The sequence below is a fragment of the Caloenas nicobarica genome, chromosome 2, assembly GCF_036013445.1.
Source record: "Caloenas nicobarica isolate bCalNic1 chromosome 2, bCalNic1.hap1, whole genome shotgun sequence".
Taxonomy (NCBI): domain Eukaryota; kingdom Metazoa; phylum Chordata; class Aves; order Columbiformes; family Columbidae; genus Caloenas; species Caloenas nicobarica.
Window position 1 is genome coordinate 147,484,910 of NC_088246.1, and position 7,620 is coordinate 147,492,529.

Consider the following 7,620-nt stretch of genomic DNA (forward strand, 5'->3'; position numbering starts at 1 on the left):
TGTTTAGATGGAACATGTCAGAATTAAATGCTGATTGGACTCACTGCTTGGATGTAAACATTTCCATTTCTATTGTATCTTATTTTGGCCAAGGTAAGAAGGACTGAACTTTGAAATTTAAGAAGTCTAACTTTACCTAAATATATCTTTACCTTCTGTGTGATTTTATTGTAATGCATCTGTTTATTTTGTAAGACTTACAATATTTCTCAGGGTTCTAGTTAAAAAAAAAATCTAGAACATTTCTTTGTAGTTTTACTGCTGTGTTCCCTATTATTTCTTTATATTTTGTCCATGATTTTTTATATATATTAATTTGTTTTCATTTTTTGTGAAACAACCATTACATTTTAGCACTTCAGAACTCTGAAATATCACCTTTAAATTGAAATCACAGACCAGAAGCTTGCATTTCAAACTGGAATTTCTAAGGATATGGAAATACATGAAAGACATATTTTCTAATCTATATATTCTTAACTGTAGGTTTATATAACATGGCAGTGATTTTCATACAAATGACGGAAGGTGAAAGTAAATAGATAGCTTTATTTAACAAGAAGACAATTGTCTGGTTTTGCCTCTTTTTTCTGTTTCTATTCTATTTGCCTTGTGTTTCATTGTGCATTACATATTGCAATTCTTAGTAGTTACCAGTGATTTTGAAAAATCATTTATTATCATAAGTATGAAATTGTTTTGACTGCCAATGAATTCTATACTGATTAAGGAAAATGGTGAATTATTCAGAAATTTGATCAGTATTGGCAATAATCATGATAAATAACAGGATAATTTGTAATTTTACCTAAAGAATTTGTTGGCAACTTTTTTCTCTGTGAGAATTTCTTAAGGCATACTTCTTGACTTGAAAAAGGACTATGAGCATAGAAGGACTCTTTGTACAAAGTTCAGAATAACTTATTTTGAATTATAAGACATGAATTTTGTTGGGAAACTGGTTGGCCTGGAGAAGAATGCTTTGTATAATATCTGACTTTGGAAATGTGTACTCAGATACATTTTCTGTAAATATTCCAAATGTGTTTCATCTTGGACCTTGTAGGACTACGAAGGTGATGCTTTTTCCACATTTGTTTAGTCCCCCAAGCCTCCACCAAGACTGCCCATAATAACTTGATTTATTATTTGCTCTGCTTTTCAAATTGACTGCTTGCTTTTCAGGAAATTGTCACCTGATAGAGGAGATGTTAAATATCAGAATGGTTATTTTTCATCATTATGAAGGTAAGGAGAATTATAATGAATAGAAGAGTCTTGTATTTGTTCTATACTGGAAATAACACCATAGGTTTCAGGGGGTTTGCAACAATATTAAACTGCATGAGTCCCATGTTTCTTATAAAATGTGAAAGGATCACACCAGTCCCTTCACTCTGTTGCATTTGGGTTGAGAGACCTGCAAAAGGAACTGTAGAGGGTTCCCATTTCACCACTGAACTCCTCAGCCTTCAATTTTCGTAAACATGCTTTCTCTTCCTTTTTATAATTCTTGACCTATTTCTTTTTGCCCTCATATATTCCTGGAAAAAAAAGTCTGCTAACTTTTCCTTAATATTTTAGATGCATTATCCTACACACTTACAAAATCATTAGCTTAAAAACATAACAATATTTAGGGTCCAAACTTGAGATTTGGCAAGGTTTAATTAATAGTATCTTCTGGAAATTTCTAAGTTCAAGGGTAGTACAAGCTGTGTTAAAAAAAAATAAATAAACGAGGTTTATGCAAAACCAAAGAGAGTTATTTAAAGTGCACTCTTTCCCAATGCTAAGGAGAAGGCAGACCAGTATATCCACTGTTTATTTCACTGTTGCAGAATTTTGGAGATGCTATATGTAACAAAATCCTGGGAGTCAATGGAAGGTGAGCAGAATGAGATACAGAGCTGAATAAAACTCACAGGCTAAAATTGTCAAAGTACTGCTGTATTCAGTGAGAGCATAACTGGCCCCAAACTGGTAACTAGGCAGATGTCCAAGATACCACTTTTTAAGATAATGTTGAGTAAAACTGTTATGGTGTTCCTGAGAACCAAGTCTGCTGCTCTTAGTCTGTCTTCAGTTAGCCCTTCTCAGTAAAAAAATTACAGGTTTAAGAGAGTTGGGCTGAGCTGTGAGAAGCAGGAGAGGGGGGAATAAAAAGAATAAATTGCTACTGAGTCACATTGGAGAAGATACTGCTACAAACAGGAGATGGGGAGTAGCTGGTCTCTTTTGGTGACACTGTCATCTTCTCCGAAAAGAAGGATTTTTTCTGACAGAATAAGGGAAGATCAGACCTTTACAGTGTTTCTCTTGAAGTTTGGATCTAACTTCTAAGTTCACCTGGGAACTGCTGTTCTGCACATTTGAAGAGGCAGAAAATCTACAGCGACTTCTGGAAAATGCTTGTTCCTCTGTATCAGCTATGAAGATAAGTCCATTAACATAAGAAGTTTAACTGAGCATATCCATTCAGCAGGATGAATCAGATTTTCTTTTTGAAGATCTACATAAATGTAATGTTTGTGATTTAAAACTGAGTGGGGTGATGAACCTGGACTATTTGACATTTTAAGGTTTGTTCTTTGTATTTCAGAATAATCAAAGGATGTGTTTTTAAATATATCATGGGATCCTTAAGTTCAGTTTGACAGAGCTAACATTTTTATACAGAAATCTGTTAAAAACTGGGTACAAATTAAATGATTGTAGATATCCGTCGTGTTTGAGACAGACAAATGACATAGACCAAGTTCTTCCAGGATGAAAGTAGTAGGTGCCATTTTTTGCCACAAGTGCATTTTTATACAGTTTTACTAATTCATGTGTCTCTTCACTATTGTTTACAAATTACAGCAGTAACATCTCATTGGCCAATTTTTCTATCATCAATGTTACTCTTCTACTCTCTTCTCTCTCACGGGTACACCTTAATATCTCCGGATACTCCTTTACTCCCATCTTTCTCACGGGTAGGCTTTAATATCTTCAAGGCTGATCTCTGTTCCCATGCTCTCCGTCAGGGAATCCATGGACCCACCGTAGTCCCCCACAGATATCAGCTAATGCCTTTTTTAAACATGTTTCCTCCTGGAATTTTTTTGTTTATTTTTTAGCTAATGTAGATGTAAAAGACTATGCCTCCAATACTATGATTTTATTAATAAACAATTATATTAGTTAATAATTTTGCACCCGAGACTAAATTCACAAACAAAGAGGAGATTTCTGTGCCAGCTTACAGGTATTAAAATATACTGTAACGTATGCATGAAGTTTAATAGGTCAGTTAATGAAAGAGTTATGAGTTTAACCAAATTCTACTGTGTATCATGTTCACATTCTTGTGGAAATAAGATGTGGTTTTAGACTAATGCGCTGTTGCTTTGCAATAAGCACTATTAGCAGCAGGTATTTTTAGAAATAATTTAATTTTTTTATTGTCCAGCAAGTAACAGGTATCTTTATTTAATAATGTTCTATATAACGATGAATGAAGGATTTCTTCATGCGCAATTTCACTTTTATAAGAAGTTTTCCATTTCTTACTTTGCATAGAAATGTGAATGTTTAGCATAGCATAATCTGCAAGGCTCAAGTAGGTCACTCCTTAATCCAGTTCAGAAGTATATACTCCATATGCTTGTGTTGGGATGGAAGGCAGACCTACTGTCTAAATTATTCCCACTTACAGTTCTTCATGTGTAATGAGAAAGATAGTGATGTACAGTGGTATATATACCTCATTTTCTTCCTTCCTTTGTGCTGCAACATGAGAAATATCTGGCTGCTTTACATTTGTGAGAGTAACTTCCCAGGAGGAGCTCAGGAGTCAGACCATTCAAAGGACCATTCTTATTAGACAGACTGCATGCAGCCAGCCTCTGGTGGAGTCCAGGCTCTGTGAGCATAAATTCAGGCTTTTCGGTGACAGTCAGCCTCAGCACCTGGGGACATTCCTGGATAAACATAATTACTAATGCCAGCTTAGCCTTAATAATCATGCAATACACGTTTGGTTTTGTTCCTTATATAGCAATAATCACCATCTTGGCCTCTTCATATATGCAGGCGAATAACATTTGATTTCTTTATGCAAGGGAAATACATATAAAATGCTTCAGTGTCAGGGCACTGGGTGGGCCGGTGGCTCACTGGGGACCAGGCACTGGGAGCTGCGGGGACTTCCCTGTGGTGGCCTGGCAAAGCCTGGCAGCCAGGGCCCGTCCCGCTGTCCCAGACAGGAGCAGGCAGCTGGGGCCACTGGGGCAGTCCTAGACCCCCACACTGGGCACCTCCCTGGGGACCAGCACATGCTGAGGCCAGGCTGGGATGTAGGCCCACAGCTGGGCCCAGTTCAGCAGGGCCCATGGCCAGCAGGGCAGGGTTGTGAGAAGCTGGAGACACTGTGGAGTCACTGGGACAGGGGCTGACCGCACCAGAGAGGGTTGAAATGGGGTCCTGGGCTGTGAGCAAGATGGGGGGACATGGCATGTGATCTGAAAGAGAGTCCTGAGCAGGGTGGGGGAGACCCTGAGGGGACTGGGCAGGGACAGGCAGGCCCATTGGTGCCCTTCGGGCTCTGACACGGAGGTCATCAGACCTCTGGAGCTACTGCTGATTCCAGCTCTATTCTGTGCATTTGAAACGAGGAATACTAGGAAAAAAGTTCTTCTGTGCTTCTACTGCATCAGAGCTCATCTCTGTAACAATATGGAGACTCCCTTTGAATAAAATTTAGTATTTTAATATTTTTAATACAGACAGACAATTCCAACAATATAATTTTAATATGTCGATGTATATATATACATACCTATGCAATTTCACCTCTAAATATTTTGTGTAGATCTCGACACATGCTACTCTCTTGTCTTTGGAAAGCTTGTTATATCAGTGCAAAAATATAAGAAAGGAAAATAGGAGAAAAACCCTGCTATTTTCCTAATTTATGGAATAGTTTGGCTTCATTGAGAGCTCAGGTGAAGCCCTAAATTGGTTAATGATCTGCATGAGATCATTCACCAGTACAATGAGAAAAATGGCTAGGAATGGATAGTTTCAGTCACTGAAGTGTTGCTTTAGGGAGTCTTACCTCCACTCTGTCTTATCTAGAGCCAAGTACAGGTATCCCTACTGGGGCTTTGCTTTGTAAATCAGTCTCAAGACAGCCTATATGATGAATTCATGGAGCCACATGTTGCCAAGGTTGCGGATCCGGGCTAAAGAGACAGGCTTCAACATTAATAATGTGTTCTTACCTTAATACATTATGCCTGTGATGGATTTAGCTGCTCAGTCACAACTTGGGTTGTTGCACCCTTTTGGGTAATCCAGGTGTCCCATAGCTAAGTCTGGATTAATGAATTAAACAGAACCATGCTTAATTCCTGTGCATTGCAATTCATTTTTCTGTACTAGTAAATGATCAGAACAGTCCTTGACATTTAGGACTTTGGAACCACACAAACTAGCACTGCCCTAAATGCCTCTCAGGTACAGCTTAGAAGTTACATCCAAAGAACTATCCCTGACTGTCTTTGGAGGCTGAGTTTGTAAATGTATATGCCCACTTCTCTGGACCCATTAATATCTGGGAAAATGCCTCGTCGTACTTCATTTAGCAGCACAAGTGCAGCCACAAGGATCATGCAGAAAGGAGTTGTGTATCTGCTCCATATTAAAAAAGGTCTTGTTTTCTTTGCCAATGAGCATGAAAGGCAGTATGAACTGGTTGTGTGAGACTTATGTTGTGTTCTTATTGAACATTTTATTTTAAATATATACTTTTGTGCCTAAGGATCAAAAAGTCAAGGAAAAAAGGCACCATGGAAGACATTTCTGTATATATATATATATATATTATTTGTTTATGTCTGTGAAAACCAGAAGGAAATGTAGCAAATAGGAAAATATTTTAAATATTTCTGTATTTACTCTGTATGATCAGGTTTTCCCCCAAATTTCCAAATTATATTTAATGGAAAAGAATGGATTAAAGTCTTGCTTTGGGCAAAAAGAGAGGAAAACTGAGCCTAGCTGTCTAACCAGAATATTTAGAATTGAACAGGAAATGTGTTTTAGAGAGTTGTCTTTGCTGAGATAGTGGGGAGTGCCAGCCAATGGACATTAACTTTTAACATCGAACTTCCCTGGAGTGAGCTTCAAAAGAAGCATGTTGACTGTGTTTAAGAAGAAAAGCAGGAGAAAAAGAGAGAGAGACACTGGAAAGAGTGGAGGCTTCCAAATCCTTCATGAATTTTAAAACATGATTTGCTTTGGTTTTGGCACTGAGAACTTTCATTCTGTAATCCAAATAATGATTAATGATTGTTTGGTTTAAGGAAAAAAACCCGTTTCTTAGTAATTATCACTGATGATCAGCTGAACTTCCTGAATTTATTCAGAGCTAATTAAAGTCCCTCTAGGGCACAGATGATAAACAGAGGTATTGTGACTCACTGTCCTACCTTTAGCGGCAAAGATGCCAGGGAGGCTCAACACTATGTAAAATATAATAGCCGGATTTGAGACTAATTGAATAAAATATCTAAAAAACCTCAGAATTCTGAGCAAAAATCAGTTGCACACTCCATAACGTGTAGAAATATCTCATTGGGATAAGAGATTACACCTTGGAAAATTGAGTGAGAAAAGCTGGAAGTCTTGCTGTCACAGGCAGAGTGATCATGAGAAAGGAGTGCCTTTCTCTAGAGTTATCTTTATATTTTCCAACACTTAGGGAAATATGGAAGTAGGCATGATAGTCAAATAATCTTCCTACTTTCCTATTCCATGCAGAGAGATGACACTTCTGAGCTGTAGAAGCAACTAGAAAGAGACTATTCCACCTCCTTGCCACTATTTTTGTACTTAACGTACTCTCCCAAACTCTTCCGAAAAACTCAATATGAGTAAGGACAGCAGGGTCTTGAATCCATATTTTCTGTATTCCAAACCATCTCCCCAGACACCAAATTATAAATGGTTATTGATTCGATAAAATTATTTAGAAGAATAAGTCCTAACATGCATTTGTTCTTCTCAGATATTTTTCAGTGGGCATATCCTGACCATTTCTATAAGAAAAGATAATAAATGTGTAAATTAAATAATTTTAGCAGTCTTAGTTACTGTTTTATTTTTGTTTCGGCCTCACCTTTGCAGGATTTATTCTAAATCCAAGGAGAGCACTATGTTGCTCCATCACACAATCTGTTTTTCAGGCTACTTTAGTTGCTATTAAACTGCCAGCTGCTACCCCCTCCCCAGTTCTCTCTGCACAGGGAAGTTTAGTCTGCCTCATGGAAAGAAAATTACTAATTATAGTGTTAATTTGATGCTGCAATTAGTGTAACTCTGATGAAATGTACAAATTCTTTCAGTTGCTTATACTGGAGTTTATGGAGTCACACTGGTATAAACATCGTGGACATATCAAGGATAATCAAGGATGTCAAGGATAATCAAGGATATCAAGGATAAGAGGGTCATCAGGGACAGTCAACATGGCTTCACCAAGGGGAAGTCGTGTTTGACCAACCTCATAGCCTTTTATGAAGACGTAACAAGGTGGATTGACGATGGCAGAGCAGTGGATGTGGTCTACCTTGA